This window comes from Pongo pygmaeus, chromosome 4 (assembly GCF_028885625.2).
Source record: "Pongo pygmaeus isolate AG05252 chromosome 4, NHGRI_mPonPyg2-v2.0_pri, whole genome shotgun sequence".
NCBI lineage: Eukaryota > Metazoa > Chordata > Mammalia > Primates > Hominidae > Pongo > Pongo pygmaeus.
The window spans coordinates 166,938,546-166,954,057 of NC_072377.2; the positions used below are offsets into that span (position 1 = coordinate 166,938,546).

General features: G+C 35.8%; 1 long non-coding RNA gene across 1 annotated transcript in view; it reads right to left on the reverse strand.

Annotated features, from left to right (window-relative positions):
• Window positions 1–4,744, reverse strand: part of LOC129037389 (uncharacterized) — an 89,850-nt gene extending 85,106 nt beyond the window's left edge. The window contains exon 1 of the long non-coding RNA XR_008502789.1: window positions 4,668–4,744. This is a non-coding gene — a long non-coding RNA (uncharacterized LOC129037389). The remainder of the gene's footprint in view (window positions 1–4,667) is intronic.
• Window positions 4,745–15,512: the final 10,768 nt, after the last annotated feature.

A 15,512-nucleotide genomic window follows, 5' to 3' on the forward strand; every position in this document is an offset into this window, starting at 1 on the left:
ACCTGTTTGCCATTTGTATGTTTTCTTTTGAGAAATGTCTGTTCAGATACTTGACCTGTCTTTATCTCATAAGTTAAATTTTTTTCTCTAAAGTTGTTTGAGCTCTTTATGTATTCTGGCTATCAATCCCTTGTCAGATGAATAGTTTGCATATATTTTCTCCCATTCTGTGGGTTGTCTCTTCACTTTGTTGATTGTTTCTTTTGCTGAGCAGAGCTTTTTAATTTGATGTGATTCTATCTGTCCATTTTTGCTTTGGTTGCCTGTGCTTGTGGGGTATTACTCAAGAAATCTTTTCCCAAAGCAATGCCCTGGGGAATTTGCCAAATGTTTCCTTTTTGTAGTTTCAGTCTGAGGTCTCAGATTTAAGTATTTAATCCATTTCGAGTTTATTTTGTATATGGCAAGACATAGGCATCTAGTTTCATGCTTCTGCATGTGGATAACATTTTCCCAGCACCATTTATTGAAGAGATTGTCCTTTCTCCAATATCTGAATAGACATTTCTCAAAATAAGACATATAAATGGCAAACAGGTATAAGAGAAAGTGCTCAACATCATTGATACAACAATCTGAGAAATGCAAATCAAAATTACAATGTGATATCATCTCACTACAGTTAAAATGTCTTGTATCCAAAAGACAGGCAATAATACATGCTAGTGAGGATATGGAGAAAAGGGAACCCTTGTACACTGTTGATGAAAATGTAAATTAGTAAAACTACTATGCAGAACAGTTTTGAGGTTCTTCGAAAAACTAAAAAGAGCTACCATACGATCCAGCAATCCCACTGCTGGGTATATACCCCAAAAAAAGGAAATCAGTATATTGAAGAGATATCTACAATCCCATATTCATTGTAGCTCTGTTCACAATAGCCAGGATTTGGAAGCAACCTAAGTGTCCATCAACAAATGAATGGATAAAGAAAGTGTGGCACATATACACAATGGTGCACTATTCATCCATAAAATATATGAGATACTGTTATTTACAAAAACATGGATGGAACTTCTGGCCATTATGTTAACTTAAGCCAGGCACAGAAAGATAAACTTCACATGTTCTTACTGATTTGCGGGAACTAAAAATTAAAACAATTGAACTCATGGAGATAGAGAGAGGACAATGATTACCAGAGGCTGGGAAAGGTAGTTGGAGGTTTAGAGGGAAAGTGGGGATGGTTAATGGGTACAAAAAGTAGTTATATAGAATTAATATGATCTAGTATTTGAAAGCGCAACAGTCAATAATAATAATTTAATTGTGAATTTCAACATAACTAAAACAGTATAATTGGATGGTTTGTAACACAAAATATAAATGCTTGAGGTGACGAATGCCACATTTACCCTGATATGATTATTACACATTGCATAACTGTATCAAAATATCTCATTTACTCCATAAATACATACACCTCCATAAATACACACACCTCCTATGAACCCACAAAAATTGAAAATAGAAATTTTTACAAAAAGAAAGAAAAAATGCTTATCTTGGGGAAAACGGAGTGTAGGTATCATTTTATATCATTTTTCTACTTTTCTCTACTGTTTACAGTTTTTAGTGGGAACGCATTTCTTTTATAGCACAGAAAAGAAAAAACAGCCATTTTCTTACTTTGCTATCTACTGTCTTCCATCTTAGTGTTGGAATTTTTAAAAATATTTGAACATGTTGCTGCACAGAATAAATAACCGTGTTTTCCCATTTACTTTACAGTTAGATATGGCCATGTGACTTAGTTATGGCCAATGAGATGTAAAGGGAAATAGTATATACAATTTTGAGAAAGTTGGATCATTTGGAGCTAAAATTGGCTGGAAAAAAAGAGATCTTTTTCTTCTATCTTCCATCTTTCCTTGTCAAGTAATGATATTTTAGAATTCCCACAACCATCTTGGATCATAAAGTGAACTTGAAAATAGAAGCACTAAAGAGAGTGATGGAGCAGAACAATGGAGCCTGGGGCCCTGAATCATAGCGTGGAGCCTTCTTATCTGCTTCAGCTTATCTATCTCCAGACTTCACTTCTCTTTTTCCAGAGATGGAAAATAAAGTTGACCTTGTTTAGGTGATCATTGCTCTAGTTATTGCTTGTTGTACATGCAGAGAAGCCTAAACCTAACTAATGCAGGGAGGTAAAAAATAAATCATCATAATGTTGTTAATAATTTAAAGTAATACAATTTATGATCACATAAATCAGCACACAAACAATTTACATAAGTTATTTGTAAAAAGAAAGAGCTAATTCTTCAGTCCTGGGACTCCTAGCTTCCAATATCAAATCCACCTTTCACAGCAGCATGAATTTACTGCATCTATTGAATCTCAGTGTCTTATTCAATATAATAGGGTGTGCAGTTCCCACATTGATCTCTATCTCCTGGCCTTCGTTCTCTTGTGTATTCCTCCCCTTGAGTACAGACTGAAATTATTGTTTCTATTCTGTTCTAATTTATATCTGCATTTGTATATGTAGAGAAGCCAAAATCTAAGAAATGAGCTTTAGTTAGCAACAACTACAGCAACAATCACCTAAATAAGATCAACTTCCAATATTAGGTTATAAAAGACCATCATTACCATCTTTCACTTGCCTGCTCTTTCTCTCTCGCTCTTTCTCTCCTTCCCTCCCTCCCTCCCTCATTCTCCTTGGCTCCGTTGCCATGAAGAAGAAGCCAGCTGCTATATCCTGAGCAGCCCTGTGGAGAAGCCCATACTTCATGGCTGAGATCTGAAGCTGTCAGTTCAGCAGCCAGTAAAAAAACTGAAGCCTAATAATCATGTGTGTGACCTTAGCGGATCCTTTGGACTCATTTAAATCTTGATATGTCTGCAGCTCTCGCTAACAGCTTATGTGAAACCTCATTAGAGACTTTGAGCCATAGAAATCCAGGCAAACCACTTCCAAATTTCTGACCACAGAAAGTGTGAGAATATAAATCTTGGTTGTTTTCAGTCGTTAAGTTTTGGAGTAATTTGTTATTCAGCAAAATGTAGTTTAATTGTATTACATAGAGGTATAAGTATCTCCTCATAGGTATTTATCTTAATAAAACAGCTTGAACCCAGGTATTCAAGGCTGCAGTGAGCCAAGATTGCACCGCTACACTCCAGGCTGGATGACAGAGTGAGATCCTCCCTCTTAAAAAATACATACATAAAAAGAAAAAGAAACAAAAATGTTTTTATTAAAAATAATTAACATAAAATTATTTCTGGGAATTTTATCTCTCATTTGCAGAGCATACTCCTCTTTCCACTTTAATTTCTAGATAAAGACTACTGAAATGTCTTATTTATCTTTTTTGTAAGTCTTATGTTAGTGTATCATGGTCTTCATATAGAGTAAGCATAACAAAAGTTGCTTCACTATGGGCCCTGCTTTAGGTCAGAGTTTTTAACCTCAGCACTACTGACATTTTAGGCCAGAAAACTGGCTAATTATTTGTTGTAGGAGAGTTGTATGGTGGATTGTAGGATATTTAGCAGCAATGCTGGCGTTTACACACTAGATATCAACACCGTCCCTCCCTCGAAGGTCTGACAATCAAAATTGTCTCCAGAGGTTGTCAAATGTTTCCAAGAGGAGCAGACAAAACTGCACCTGTTTTATGTTTTAATGTCCTGGATTCCGGGCAAAAAGAGGGATTTTATTTGCAAGCAATAATTTGAACAGGGTTGAGTGATGTTCTTGGCAGATGGCACATCCTTTCTGCTGAACCTGTTAATGTCAGCCAGATATGGACTATAACCTCCACAAAGGTAGCACTCAGTGATATGTCTGTGATTGTGCCATAGCTCCCACTCACTCTTTGAGGCAATCAGTCATTGCTGATCATGGTCCTGGACAGTCTGTGTGTGTGTGTGTGTGTGTGTGTGTGTGTGTGTGTGTGTGTGTATTTTGTTTGTTTGTTTGTTTTCCCCAGGGTCTCACAAAATTTTCTAATCTTTTGGGACCTGTTTCTAGTCTGTAGTAGCGGAGTCAGATTTATCTGTTTTTATTTTCTTTCAAATGTATTCTTTCTAATATAAGCTTCTCCTTTTGGGGCTTAGCCATTTAAATTCTGAGTTAACAAGCTTGTACAAGCCAAAACCTTATGCTTTCAAGCTTAAATTCTCTCCAAAAAGTTAAAGAAGTTTGTTTTTATTTTTACTTCTGTTCTGTGCATATGATTTATCACTCTGATCTATTTTAATGTGAATAGCAATGTAAAATAAGTGGTAGTAGTTGACAGGGAAATAAATCCCCAGTAGTTAGTATATCAAAATATTCCCTCACTAGAAATTTAAATAGATTATTTCAAAGTATTGGAAAAAGTATAATATTTCAGTGTTGTATGTCTGTGACACCTGGGTCACATTATTATGAAGCCATGACTCATAAGATTTAGTCTCTAAGGATGGTTGCTATTTTGCAGCATGATTTACAACTGAAAATTAATTAAAAGGAGATTCTCTTCTTTTATATGTTACGGAGGCCACTACAGATGGTCCAAATCATTAACTGTCTAGCAAATTTTCTAATATTTCCTTTTAATTTTTAAGCATGGAGAGAGATACATATCCCTTCCTCAATTTGGTTTAATAACTTCTTTTCCTTTTCTCCTCATTCTTTCTTATAGAATTTTTAAGAACAAAAGGCTTACCTCCAAAAAGGGGCAACACTTTCCTATATGTTGTGAAGAAAAAGAAACAGCTTCAGCGAGATTGCCATCCTCTTTCAGTCCAGGTTGAAGGGAAAGGCTCAGCACATAAAAGCACTAGCAATCTGTGCTGAGTGCTGAGAGAACACCAGAAAGGAAGTTCTCCATCTGTGTAAGGGGAGGAGGGAAATGGGTGGGCCAGGAAAGCATATATGGAGGACGTGGGGTCTTGAAAATGAAAAATGTGCCAGAAGGAGAAAAAAAGAGCTGCAAAAGTGTGATCTCGCACTTCTCTCTTCTCAATCTCTCTCTCTCTCTCTCTCTCTGAGACAGGATCTTACTCTGTCACCCAGGCTGGAGTGCAGTGGCATGATCATAGTTCACTGCAGCCTTGAACTTCTGGGCTCAAGTGATCCTCCTACCTCTCCTTTCTGAGTAGCTGGGACTACAGCTCCACACTACCACAACGGGGTAATATTTATTTTTTTTTTTATTTGTTTCTGTAGCGATGGAGTCTCACTATGTTACACTAGCTGGACTCTAACTCTTGGCCTCAAGCAATCCTGCTGCCTTGGCCTCCCAAAGTACAGACTATAGGTATGAGCCGCCACTCTTGACTTTTTGCTTCTCTTCACTCTTCCAACCCTGACTTATCTCCCATGTAAATGTAATATACATTTACTTATTATTCCTAAGAAAGCAATTTAATAGATTGTAGATACGTAACAAAGGCTATTTTTTTGCCTGTTGCTGAACCTAATTCCTTTATGCAAAATGTGAATCACATGTGGCTACAGAGAGGCCTTCAAAATCTTCAGCCCATAGAAGGAAAGCACAGTAACTATAACTTACAAGACACTTCTTAACTCATGTGGAGCTTGGAATAGAAGTCTGGAGGAGGGAAATTCCACAAAAGATCACAGATGTATTATTTGCAGATTAGTCAACATATGGCATGTTTAACTGCAGCTCTGAAAAATCAAGACTATAACTGATGGTTCATTTTTAAAGTCACAAGCTATCGAGGCTTCTAAACATCATTTGAAAATGCCAGTGTTGGCCCAGCACAGTGGCTCACGCCTGTAATCCCAGCACTTTGGGAGGCCAAGGTGGGTGGATCTCTTGAGGCCAGGAGTTCGAGACCAGCCTGGCAAACTTGGTGAAACCTCGTCTCTACTAAAAATACAAAAATTAGCTGGGCGTGGTGGCGGGTGCCTGTAATCCCAGCTATTTGGGAGGCTGAGGCAGGAGAATCTCTTGAACCTGGGAGGCAGGGGCTGCAGTGAGCCCAGATGACACCATTGCACTCCATTCTGGGCCACAAGAGTGAAACGCATCTCAAAAAAAAAAAAAAAAAGAAAGAAAATACCAGAGTTTTGTTGACTCAAACGAAATTACCTACGGCATTTTTCACGTTTTAAAAATTGAATTGGAAATTCCAAAGTAGTTGAAAGTTTGGAGGGGAAAAATGATTTTTTAAGGGGGTCCACTGTTCATTTCATCATAAAGTCACAATTTACTACCCCTTTCTCCCACAGAAAAAAAAACACAAGATATGAAATAAAACCATTTTAGTATTACACGAAATTTATAATCTTCCTCTTCATTCATCTTGAACAGTAAAAAGAAGCATGGAAATTTAAAAAATAAAAGATTAACACTAAATCCCAGGAAAATATTCAGAATTCACTTTTATTATTGAGACAATTTAACAATGAGGAGGCCTTCTTGCTCTAAATTAGATCATACATTGATCATTCATTTTAATCACAGAGAGACAGAAATTTTAGGACTCCATATGACAGAACGGACAAAAGGTTTACATGACACCTATGCCTTACCAATTGCAATGCCTACTTTATTTCCACTGATTACTGTTATAGGTTTTAAATCTCTGCTTGAAGGTGGACAGCTTCAATTTTCTGGAAGATTAAGAACCTCACAGGTGCACTGCATTTGTGCATGCGAAAAACAGATTGCCAAAGCCTCTCATCTGAGACTGGCAGGTTCTACTGCACTGCAATCCCATTGTTTGAACTATGACTCCATAATGAAATCCAATTACAGTTTATTTTTTATAGTATTTTAAATCCCCATGGACTATCTCCCTAATATATTTATGGAGATATGTGTACTAAAAGCACAAGACAGGCATACTTCTAACCAAAGGAAGAATATCACTCATCTTTCCTCAAGACAGACATGCATCTAGTTGTTCATAAAGTATAGACCAATACTTTGGTTTAAGGACTGTTTTCATCTTTTATTTGTGTACTAATTTTCTCAAAGAAAAAATATGTATCTTGCTGTTACACACTGAATGTTGTGTCTCTTATAGAATTCATAGGTTGAAGACTTAACCCCCAGTGTGGCTGTATTTGTAGATGGGGTCTCTAAGAATTAATTTAGGTTAAATAAGGTAATAAAAGTAGGACCTTGATCTGATAGAATTAGTGTCCCTATAAAAAGAGACACCAGGCTGGGCATGGTGGCTCATGCCTGTAATCCCAGCACTTTGGAAGGTGGAGGCCGGTGGATCATGAGGTCAGGAGTTCGAGACCAGCCTGACCAACACGGTGAAACTCCGTCTCTATTAAAAACAGAAAAAAATTAGCCGGGCTTGGTGGCATGCACCTGTAATCCCAGCTACTCAGGAGGCTGAGGCAGGAGAATCTCTTGAACCTGAGAGGTGGAGGTTGCAGTGAGCCGAAATCACACCACTGCACTCCAGCCTGGGTGACAGAGCGAGACTTTGTCTCAAAAAAAAAAAGAGACACCAAAGAGCTCTCTTACCATATGAGAAGAGATTGGCCATCTGCAAGCCAGGAAGAGCTCTCAACAAAAATCAGTGTCCAGATCTTGATCTGGGACTTCCAGCGTCCATAACTGTGAAAAGAAAATTCTGTTGCCTAAGCCACCCAGCCTGTGGTATTTGGTTATTGCAGCCTGAACAGACTAATACACTTGCTAATACCAAGTAACCTTAGGCTACTTAGAAAAGGCACAGTTAGGCTGACGACAATTAGAAACTACCTCTTCTGAATGTTAATTTTATATTTATTTTTTCTAGTATATAATTAAGTGATATTACAGTATGGTTCTTAGTTTGTGTTTTTTTTTAAAGTAATTTTGGAAGAGAAAATGTAAGTCAGAGTATTGTGAAACCACAAATTTGAGTTTTTATCTGTAAAATTCTAAGAATTCACATAAATTCTAACATTATTTCCTGTTATCTATAAGTTATCTGAAATTGTTATGGAAGTGACTTAAGATTGATTATATTTCTAATTTTTATTATAACCTACATTATTTGTTTTATTTTTACTTTTTAAAAATTAGTATTTATCTGTTTTACTTGTTCTCATTACATCCCCATCTTTAGTTCATTGCATCTGCCCTCTAGTGCCTTTCAAAACATTGTATTTGTATAATATTTAGCTATATCTTCCTGAAACAGCAAGAGCTCTGGCCTATAGCAATTACATTCTCCCTGGATGCAACAATTTGATGAAAATTTTGTGAACAGATTGTATCAGGACTTTCCTCATTTACAACTTTATTAAAAAATAATCACAAAATATGCTGAATTTTGTCAAATTGTTGTTCTGAATCTGTTACATCAGGGGATTTTTCTATTTTAATCTCTTAATTTGGCGGATCACATGAATTAATTTTTGTGGTGTTAAACAACATCCCTTGCCTTCTGTGATGCCTGTAACTTCCTTGTTATCCATTTTAAAGTAGTTTTAGTTTGCTACTATTTTGTTAGGATACAGCTACATTCATAAAGGAACTTGGAATGAATATATGTATGAAGCTAGAATATGCTTGATACAAAAATTCAAAATAGGGCAGCATGAAAAAAAGAAATATATATACATATATATATACATACATAGTGTATGTATATATATAGTTATCTGTATTCTTATGTGTACATATATATGTGTGTGTATATATATATATTTTTCTTTTTCATGCTGTTCAGTTTTGAGGTTTGAATCACAAATATGCTAGCTTTATAAAATAAGCTAAGATTTTTTTCTTCTTTTTATATTATCTAGAAGCATTTTTGTTTAACTGATTTTTTTTTTTTTTAACATTCGGTAGAAGCTATGAGCAAAGCCACTTGAGCCAGGAGTTTTCTTTGTGGGAAGATGTTTCACTACTTACTCAATTTTATTAATGGTTATGTGATAATTTAGGTTTACCTATTTCTTCGTTTTTTACTTTTTTATTTTTGTGGGTACATTGTAGGTACATATGTTTATAAGGTACATGAGATGTTTTCATATGGGCATGCAATGTGTAATAACCACATCATGGAAAATGGAGCATCCATCCCATTGAGCATTTATTCTTTTTGTTAAAACAATCGAATTATTCTCTTCTAGTATTTTAAAATGTACAATTAAATTATTATTGACTATAGTCACCCTGCTGTGCTATCAAATAGTAGATCTCATTCATTTTTTTCTATTATATTTATTCTGAATAAGATTTGCTAACATATACTTTAAAATATTTTGTATGTATTCTTTAATTTCCAAATTTATGTGCATTAATTATGTCCTGTTATTTTATATTTTTAAAACCTGCAATTTCTGTAGTGTGTCTTGTTTTAATTCTTGTCATTAACTATTTGGGCTTGTTTTTCTCAAGCATTTTTCTCTTTTGCACTTTATAAAATTTATTTTTGATTAATTGTTTTTCATTTATTTATTACTTTTTTTATTTATATTAGCCGGAGTCCACTCATAAAACATAAACATTAGACATATTAAACATATATGTTTGTTTAATGTTAGTCCACCTCCCTGGCCTTCCCAGGATTTCTGTAACTTGCTTATTATCTATTATTTTAAGTTGTTGACTTTGTGTGTGTGCATGTTTGTGTGTGTGATTGTATGGATTTGGTGTTATGCAATCATATGAGTTGATTAAACAAACAGTTTCTGTAAGGATGCTGTATTTGTGTCCTGCACTAGAGCTTTAAATTGCAGAGTAGGAAATCAGGAAGGAAAGATTGATGTATGACCAGAAAAAATGAGGGTAAGCTGAAACCCATAAGTAGAAGGTGGACCCAATGAGGATGCACTAAGATGTTTCAATCTTTCTGCCTTCCACCTCCTTTAACTTCAGCAGATATGGATGTCCTGCAAGACAAACCAACACCCTGCATCATGGAGTTAAACATGCATTTTTCCCAGTTGTTGGAATAGCTGAAGGAAAATGGTGAAGGGCGAATGGACAGAAGAGGCAGCTGCAGGCTGATTGCACCCCATGCCAAGGTGAGCCAGCAAATATGAAACTTGTGTAAGCTGCAAGTGTACTTGGTAACCCAATCTTGGATGTAAAAATCCATCACTTTTATCATATGCTATTGCATAAGAGCATTCCTAAATCCAGCCCATCCTGAGAAAAAGGGGAATATGTAACAAGAGGCAGCAAACATTGAGGGGCACCTTAGGAGTTTCTTACCAATTGCTTTTCTTTTCAAAACTGCATTGACAAAAAACAAAACAATCTCATATCTCAAGATAAGCAAATGTCTTCAAACTATCAGGAATTGTAAACCTTTTCTATATTTTCATAACTTTAAAATTTTAAAAAAACATGTTATGCAATGTTTTACTTGTTTCTTTTCTAGTACTATTATACATTTTCCAGGTAAACCCAGATATTTACATAAAACATTAACAATAATAGTAGGAAGAAAGAAAACTAAAATTTGATTTGGCATGAGTTAATATTCTTTTAAATTCCTTGTAGTTTATATATCTTTTCTTAAAACAAATGAGCTCATTTCAGCTCAGGCCAATATTTCATACTCTATCTAAAGAGTTCTCTATGAAAATTTGCAAGATATTCCAGGTGGCGTAACTCTAAAGATATTCGAAAGACAGGTATCAAGCAGGCTGTAAATTTCTTCATTTATCTTTTCCCCTCTATATACTTAATAAGGACATCCTGAACAGCAGTCCAAGCTCTCCTGCTTCAAAAAGCAAAAGTATAACAGCAAGTGATTTTTATGAGTACCTTGGAGATCAAGTTGAAAAAATAGATGTAGCCAAATACTATCTAAATTATCTCCATATAAAAGTAAACATTTTTCTTACTTTTCTATGGAACATAAATAATTTTAAAACTCATATATCACTCTTTATCACCTTGCTATACAAAGTGTCAATTAAACATTTTTGGGAAGCTAGTGCAGCTACCCATATAAAGAAACTCCATTTAATATTTAACTAAGATGTGGATAACTTCTACTCAAATTTACCAAGATGGTTGATCAGAATGTTGTAAAATCTATAGCCTATTGTCTTTTTAAAATTTTATTTTAATTTCAATAGTTTTGGGGATACAGAGGTTTTTGGTTATAGGGATAAATTCTTTAGTGGTGATTTCTAAGATTTTGGAGCATCTGTCACTTAAGCAGTGTACACTGTGCCCAATATGTAGTCTTTCATCCCTCACTCACTCCCAACCCTTATCGTCTGAGTTGGCAAATTTCATCATCATTATTATTATTATGAGACAGAATCTTGCTCTGTCACTCAGGCTGGAGTGCAGTGACATGATCTCGGCCCACTGCAACCTCCACCTCCCAGGTTCAAGTGATTCTCGTGCCTCAGCCTCCTGAGTAGGTGAGATTACAGGTGTGCGCCACCTCACTGTGCTAATATTTTGTATTTTTAGTAAAGACAGGGATTGGCTATTTTGGCCAGGCTGGTCTCAAACTTCTGGGCTCAATTGATCTGCCCTCCTTGGCCTCCATTATATCATTCTTATGCCTTTGTGTCCTCATAGCTTGGCTCCCACTTATAAGTGAGAACATACAATATTCGCATTTTCCATTTCTGAGTTGCTTCACTTAGAATAATGGCCTCCAGCTCCATCCAAGTTGCTGTAGAAGACACTATTTTGTTCCTTTTTATGGCTGAGTAGTATTCTATGGTGTATATATACCACATTTTCTTTATCTACTTGTTGTTCGAAGGGCATTTAGGTTAGTTCCAAATTTTTGCAATTGCACATCGTGCTGCTATAAACATGCGTGTGTATGGGTCTTTTTCATAAATGATTTCTTTTTCTTTGGATAGATACCCCAGTAGTGAGATTGCCAGATCGAATGGTAGTTCTACAAATCTCCATACTGTTCTCCATAGTGGCTGTACTAGTTTACGTTCCCAACATCAGTATAAAAGTGTTTGCCTTTCACCACATTGGTGCCAATATCTGTCATTACTTTTTAATTATGGCCATTCTTGCAGGAGTAAGGTGGTATCTCCCTATAGTTTTCATTTGCATTTCCCTGATAATAGTGATGCTGAGCATTTTTTATATGTTTGTTGGCTGTTTGTATATCTTCTTTTAAGAAATGTTTATTCATGTCCTTAGCCCATATTTTGATGGAATTATTTGTTTTTTTCTTGCTGAATTGTTTGAGTTAGTTCCTTGTAGATTCTGGATATTATTCCTCTGTTGGATGCATAGTTTACAAAGATTTTCTCCCACTTTGTGGGTTGTCTGTTTACTCTTCTGATGATTTATATTTCTGTGTAGAAGCTCTTTAGTTTAATTTGGTCCCATTTACTTATTTTTGTTTTTGTTGCATTTGCTTTTGAGGTCTTAGTCATGAATTATTTCCCTAAGCCAACGTCTAGAAGAGTTTTTCCGATGTTATCTTCTAGAATTTTTATCATTTCAGGTCTTAGATTTAAGTATTTGATCCATCTTGAGTTGATTTTTGTATAAGGTGAGAGATGAGGATCCAGTTTCATTTTTCTACACGGGGCTTCCCAAGTATCCCAGCACCATTTATTGAATAGTATGTCCTTTCCCCACTTTATCTTTTTGTGTGCTTTGTCAAAGATCAGTTAGCTATAAGTACTTGGCTTTATTTCTGGGTTCTCTATTTTACTCCAATGGTCTACATGCCTATTTTTATTCCAGTACTATGCTGTTTGGGTAACTTACAGCCTTGTAGCATAATTTGAAGTTGGGTAATGTGATGCCTCCAGATTTGTTCTTTTTGCTTAGTATTACTTTGGCAATGCAAGTTCTTTTTTGGTTCCATATGAATTTTGGGATTGTTTCTTGTAGTTTTGTGAAGAATAATGATGGTATTATGATGGGAATTTCATTGAATCTGTGGATTGCTTTGGGCAGTATGGTCATTTTCACAATATTGATTCTACCCATCCATGAGCATGGGATGTGTTTCCATTTGTCTGTGTTGTCTACAATATCTAACAGTAGTGTTTTGTCATTTTCCTTGTAGAAATTTTTTGCCTCCTTGGTTAATTATATTTCTAAGTACTTTTTTCTTTTCATAGCTGTTATAAAAGGGATTGAGTTCTTGATTTGATTATCTGCTTGGTCATTGTTGGTGTATAGCACTGCTACTGATTTTTGCACATTGATTTTGTATCCTGGGACTTTTCTGAATTCATTTATCAGATCTAGGAGGTTTTTGGATGAGTCTTTAGGGTTTCCTAGTTATATGATCATGTGATCTGTGAACAGCGACAATTTGACTTCCTCTTTTCCAATTTGGATGAACTTTATTTCTTTATCTTGTCTAATTACTCTGGCCAGGACTTCCAGTACTATGTTGAATCAAAGTGGTAAAAGTGAGCATTTCTTGTCTCGTACCAGCTCTCAGGGGGAATGCTTTCAACTTTTCCCCATTCAGTAGGATGTTGGCTGTGGGTTTGACTTTTATTTTCTATTTTATTATTATTTTTATTTTGAGTTGGAGTCTCACTCTGTTGCCCAGGCTGGAGTACAGCGTGCGATCTCAACTCACTGCAACCTCCGCCTACCAGGTCCAAGCATTTCTCTGCCTCAGGCTCCCGAGTAGCTGGGATTACAGGCACCCACTACCATGCCTGGCTAATTTTTGTATTTTTGGTAGAGACAGGGTTTCACCATCTTGGCCAGGCTGGTCTTGAACTCCTGACCTCGTGATCCATCCACCTCGGCCTGCCAAAGTGCTGGGATTACAAGTACGTAAGCCCCACCGCACCTGGCCATGACTTTTATTACATTGAAGTATGTCCTTTCTATGCCTGTTTAGTTGAGGGTTTTTATCATAAAAGGATGCTGGATTTTATCAAATGCTTTTTCTGCATCTATTGAGATCATCATATGATTTTTGTTTTTAATTCTGTTTATGTGTCTATCTGTGCTCTTTCAGACTTCTTGATGTAGGCATTTAATGCTATGAACTTTCCTCTTAGCACTCCTTTTGCTGTATCCCAGAGATTTTAATAGGTTGTGTCACTATTATCATTCATTTCAAAAACTTTAAATTCTCATCTTGATTTCATGGTTAACCCAAAAATCATTCAAGAGCAGATTATTTAATTTTCATGTATTTGTATAGTTTTGAGGGTTTCTTCTGGAGTTGATTTCCAGTTTTATTCCACTGTGGTCTGAGAAGATACTTGATCTGATTTCAGTTTTCTTAAATTGATTGAGACTTGTTTTGTGGTCTATAATGTGGTATACCTTGGAGAATGTTCTATGTACTGATGAGAAGAATGTACATTCTGCACTTGTTGGAAAGAATGTTCTGTGAACTTCTGTTAAGTTCATTTGTTCTAGGGTATAGTTTAAGTCCATTGTTTCTTTGTTGACCTCCTGTCTTGATGATCTGTCTAGTGTTGTCAGTGGGGTATTAAAGTTTCCGACTATTAGAGTGTAGCTGTCTATCTCATTACTTAGGTCTAGTAGTAATTTTATAATAATTTTTATATGTTTATAATTATTTGTATATGTTTTATAAGTTTGGGAGCTCCAGTGTTAGGTGCATAGAAATTTAGGATTGTAATATCTTCCTGTTGGACTAATGCTAATTCCAGAAAGTATTAAGAGCATTTGGTGTAAAGTCAATAGACATGTGAAAGACACTGTTTAAAACTTGAACTTTTGATTTTGCAGCCACTTAATTGTTCTCAAAAGGACATGATGAAATCTTCTACATTGACATGTGTATACACACTTAACAGGTGGCACCTTGTGCCCAGAATATTCTCAAGAAGGAGGGAAATTTACTTAAGCTGTGTATTAGTCTGTTCTCACACTACTAGTAAGACATACCCCAAAAACGGGTAATTTATAACTAAAAGAGGTTTAATGAACTCACAGTTCCACGTGGCTGGGGAGGCCTCAAAATCTTGGTGGAAGGCAAAGGGGAGGCAAAGACATGTCTTACATGGCAGAAGGCAAGAGAGAATGTGTGCAGGGGAACTCCCCTTTATAAAACCACCAGATCTCATAAGACTTATTCACTACCATAAGAACAACACAGAAAGACCTGCCCCATGATTCAATTACCTCCCACTGGGTCCCTCTCGTGACACATGGGAATTATGGGACTTACAGTGCAAGATAAGATTTGGGTGGGAACATAGCCAAATCATGTCAGGCTGTCACTGTGTCATCTCCAAAGGAAAGATTCTAATTTTGGTAGTTACCGATTAATAATGGATCTAAACTAACTTAGGGTGACTATAGCTTGACATCAATACCTCAGCATTCAATGGGTTTGAGGATTTCTATCTTCAGGAAAGAAAGGATCTGTATTAAAATTTTTTCAGGTCTTTTATTTTGTCCAAAGCTAAACAGCAATTGTATGTCTTAAAAGGTAAGGGTAAGTGTGATTTTTTTGGTGTCATTTCTTGTTTCCTAAAGTCTTCTTCTGAAAACTGATCAAGTCAAGTGTTTGCTAACGAAAACATCACTTCATTGTTTTTGTTTGTTTTTAACAGCATCTTTTGGATTGTATGTGTCTTTCAAATTTTTAAGAGTAATACTTGCTCATTGTAGAAAACTTAA